Source organism: Harmonia axyridis, chromosome X (genome assembly GCF_914767665.1).
Source record: "Harmonia axyridis chromosome X, icHarAxyr1.1, whole genome shotgun sequence".
Lineage (NCBI taxonomy): Eukaryota > Metazoa > Arthropoda > Insecta > Coleoptera > Coccinellidae > Harmonia > Harmonia axyridis.
This window is the reverse complement of record NC_059508.1, coordinates 34,765,793-34,770,792: the sequence shown is the minus strand read 5'-3', so window position 1 is coordinate 34,770,792 and position 5,000 is coordinate 34,765,793. Positions and strand designations below refer to the sequence as shown.

The 5,000-nt window shown below is 42.6% G+C and overlaps 1 non-coding gene across 1 annotated transcript; it reads right to left on the bottom strand.

Annotated features, from left to right (window-relative positions):
• Positions 1-1,634: 1,634 nt before the first annotated feature.
• Positions 1,635-1,753, bottom strand: LOC123688290. Its single transcript, XR_006749818.1, has one exon. It is a non-coding gene; the product is annotated as a 5S ribosomal RNA (ribosomal RNA).
• Between the last annotated feature and the right edge of the window lie 3,247 nt (positions 1,754-5,000).

Here is a 5,000-nt window from a genome sequence, read left to right as displayed (position 1 = left end):
ACATATAAGGAGGCAACCAAATCAAATTTGAGAAAATTCCACGATCAGAAAATTTTTTTCGAAAAAAAAAAAAAATCGTAATCACCTCGGTCATGGCGAGTTATTTTCCGTATTTCATTCCACAATCAACGTACAACATAGAAGAAATCATCTCTCTAACTATCCTGGTTCAAAAGTTGTATCGGAACATTTCACGTCGTAATATCTCGCCAAGTCCAGACCTCGGCGATAGGTAGTATCTGACACCGTCCGCTCGGGACTGACATCGACTTGGACTCGGGCTGATGATGGGGAGGCGTTTAAGGACGTGAACATTTTTCCTTATAAAAATTAAAGTCGACAATGAATATTGATTCTGATTACTGATTTACGCTTTAAAAACACATTAGAAGGCAACCAAATCGAATTTGAGGAAATTCCACGATCAGAAAATTTTTTTCGAAAAAAAAAAAAATCCGAAAAATATTTTTCGATTCCGATTACTGATTTACTCTTTTAGAACACATTAGGAGGCAACCAAATCAAATTTGAGAAAATTCCACAATCAGAAAATTTTTTTCGAAAAAAAAAAAAATTCGAGGACACCTCGGTCATGGCAAGTTATTTCCCACAATCCATTCCCCGATCCACGTACATCCCAGAAAAAATCATCTCTCTAACTATCCTGGTTCAAAAGTTGTATCGGAACATTTTCACGTCGAAAATATATCTCTAAGTCCAAACCGATGCACCACGTAAACTAGGGCAGACCGATGCACCACGTAATATCGGGCAGACCGATGCAGAACGTAAACTCGATCATACCGATGCTTCACGTAATCTCGATCTTACCGATGCACCACGTAAACAAGGGCAGACCGATGCAGAACGTAAAGTAGATCTTACCGATGCACCACGTAATCTCGATCTTACCGATGCACCACGTAATCTCCATCTTACCGATGCACCACGTGAACTGGATCTTACCGATGCACCACGTAATCTCAATCTTACCGATGCACCACGTGAACTGGATCTTACCGATGCAGAACGTGAATTGGATCTTACCGATGCACCACGTAAACTCGATCTTACCGATGCACCACGTAATCTCGATCTTACCGATGCACCACGTGAACTGGATCTTACCGATGCAGAACGTGAATTGGATCTTACCGATGCACCACGTAAACTCGATCTTACCGATGCACCACGTAATCTCAATCTCACCGATGCACCACGTGAACTGGATCTTACCGATGCAGAACGTGAATTGGATCTTACCGATGCACCACGTAAACTCGATCTTACCGATGCACCACGTAATCTCAATCTTACCGATGCACCACGTGAACTGGATCTTACCGATGCAGAACGTAAATTGGATCTTACCGATGCACCACGTAAACTCGATCTTACCGATGCACCACGTAATCTCGATCTTACCGATGCACCACGTGAACTGGATCTTACCGATGCAGAACGTGAATTGGATCTTACCGATGCACCACGTAAACTCGATCTTACCGATGCACCACGTAATCTCAATCTTACCGATGCATCACGTAATCTCGATCTTACCGATGCAGAACGTAAACTCGATCATACCGATGCACCACGTTATCTCGGCAGACCGATGCAGAACGTAAAAAAAAAGCTTACAGCACGCGGTGTTCCCAAGCGGTCACCCATCCAAGTACTAACCGCGCCCGACGCTGCTTGGCTTCAGTGTTCTGACGAGAACTGGCAATTTCAGCGTGGTATGGCCGTAAACAACAAATATAGCGATATTTTCTATGATATCTCACTTTTTGGGAGCGGAAAGGACGTGAACGTTTTTCCTTATAAAAAATGAAATAACTTTTGGATATTAATTCTGATTGTTGATTTACGTTTTAAGAACACATTAGGACATATCTCAATGAAATTTGAGGGATTTCCGAAATCGAAAAATATTTTTCGAAAAAAAAAAAAAATCCCAGAAGACCTCGGTCATCTCAAGTTTATTTCCATATTCTATTACACAATCAACGTACATCACAAAAGGAACCATCTCTCTAACTATCACAGTTAAATTTTTGTATCGGAACATTTCACGTCGGAATATCTCGCTAAGTCCAGACCGGGGAGATCGGTCGCATTTGACACCGTCCGCTCCGGTCTAACATCGTCTTGGAGTCGGGGTAACGATGGAGAGGCGTTTAAGGACGTGAACATTTTTCCTTATAAAAATTAAAGTCGACAATGAATATTGATTCTGATTACTGATTTACTCTTTTAGTACACATTAGAAGGCAACGCAATCAGATTTGAGGAAATTTCAAGATCAGAAAATTTTTTTCGAAAAAAAAAAAAATTCAAGAACACCTGGGTCATGGCAAGTTATTTCCCACAATCCATTCCACAATCAACGTACAACATAGAAGAAATCATCTCTCTAACTATCCTGGTTCAAAAGTTGTATCGGAACATTTCACGTCGAAATACCTCGCCAAGTCCAGACCGGGGCGATAGGTAGTATCTGACACCGTCCGCTCGGGACTGACATCGACTTGGACTCGGGCTAATGATGGGGAGGCGTTTAAGGACGTGAACATTTTTCCTTATAAAAATTAAAGTCGACAATGAATATTGATTCTGATTACTGATTTACGCTTTAAAAACACATTAGAAGGCAACCAAATCAAATTTGAGGAAATTCCAAAATCAGAAAATTTTTTTTCAAAAAAAAAAAAATCCGAAAAATATTTTTCGATTCTGATTACTGATTTACTCTTTTAGAACACATTAGAAGGCAACGAAATCAAATTTGAGTGAAATCCAAAATCAGAAAATATTTTTCGAAAAAAAAAAAAAATTCGAGAACACCTCGGTCATGGCAAGTTATTTTCCACAATCCATTCCCCAATCAACGTACATCCCAGAAAAAATCATCTCTCTAACTATCCTGGTTCAAAAGTTGTATCGGAACATTTTCACGTCGAAAATATATCTCAGAGTCCAGACCGATGCAGAACGTAAACTCGATCATACCGATGCTTCACGTAATCTCGATCTTACCGATGCACAACGTAAACTAGATCACACCGATGCAGAACGTAAACTCGATCATACCGATGCACCACGTAAACTCAGGCAGACCGATGCAGAACGTGAACTCGATCTTACCGATGCACCACGTAATCTCGATCTTACCGATGCACCACGTAAACTCGGGCAGACCGATGCAGAACGTGAACTCGATCTTACCGATGCACCACGTAAACTAGGGCTGACCGATGCATCACGTAAACGACGATCGAGAGGCGCGAAAGGACGTGAACGTTTTTCATTATAAAAATTGAAATAAATGATAAATAATGATTCTGATTGTTGATTATCATTTTTAATAAGCATTAGGAGGCAACCAAATGAAATTTGAGGAAATTCCGATAATAGAAAATTTTTTCGAAAAAAAAAAAAAATTCATGAAATCCTCGGTCATCGCAAAATATTTACCATATTCTGTTCGATAATCAACGTATATTTAAGAAGGAATCATATCTGTATCTATCTTGGTTCAAATTTTGTATCGGAACATTTTGACCAAAGTCCGAGCTTCGGCCGAAACAGACACCGCTGACCTGGCCTATCGATCGACCGAGAGTCGGGGATAGAGCGTAAGTGTTGTCTGGAGGGGAACCCTGTGCTCTCCTGACATATATAGGGAAGGTGGTCGCGTTGGGCGATGCAGAACGTTTGGATCGGGAATTATATTTTTGGTTCAGCTATTGGAATATGGTTTATTGTTGGTATATATTGGCGAAATAACGTTCTTACTGACTGGGGATATTCATAAAAATGAGTCCGGAGATTTTCAGATCGAAGTCCGAGTGATCCGACTTGGAAGGCGTGTTGGGTGGGTCGAGATGGCTTAGATAGATCAGACGAGGCGGGCTAAGTGTTGACGTCATGCATCGGTCCATTTTCAGATTGAGTCCGAGTAATCCGACTTTGAAAGAGTGTTGGGTGCGTCGAGACTGTTTAGATAGATCGGACGAGGCGGACTAGGTGTTAACGACATGCATCGGTATATTTTCTGATCGGAGTCCGAAGAAATCGGCCCTAGTAGGCGCAGCGGACGGTCGAGACGGCCTCGGTGGGTCGGATCGATCGGGAAAAGTTTGCTAAATCGTGTCTGGAGGGGAACCTTGGGTTCTCCTGACATATATAGGGGATAAGGTTTGGGTGAACGATTCTTCACGTAAAAGTTGAGTAATTTATTTTTCGATAAGCTTTTGGATATTGATGAGAAGTATATGTATATCTTCGATTAAAAGAATTCTTACCGTCTCCATGTATATTATATTAGATATATAAGAAATAGTTAACGTGATGCATCGGCCGATTTCCGGATCGGAGTTCGAGAGATGCGACTTTCGATGCGCGATGGGTGGTTCGAGACGGCCTAGATCGATCGGACGAGGCGGACTAGGTGTTAACGACATGCATCGGCGGATTTTCTGATCGGAGTCCGAAGAAATCAGCTCTAGTAGGCGCGGCGAACGGTCGAAACGGCCTCGATCGATCGGACGAGGCGGACTAGGTGTTAACGACATGCATCGTCGGATTTTCTGATCGGAGTCCGAAGAAATCAGCTCTAGTAGGCGCGGCGAACGGTCGAAACGGCCTCGGTGGGTCGGATCGATCGGGAAAAGTTTGCTAAATCGTGTCTGGAGGGGAATCCGGGGTTCTCCTGACATATATAGAAGGGGTGGAGAATGGGTCCTGTCCTAGACTGTTTGGAGTTCTTTTTAGGATGATATTCAGTTGGTAAGTGGTAGACCCGAATCCGACCTCGGCGTTTGGGTACTGGCAAGGTGTGTTGGTTTCGGCTTTCGCATCTTGGGTCGCTTTCGTCAACCTCATGCAGCGAGGTCGCGGTCCGCTTCGTCTCTTTGTAGTCGAATGGCCTTTAAGCGACCAACCTTAAAATCGTGATCCTCTGCCCGTTGCGGGTTATGTTCACAAAAAATTTGCAA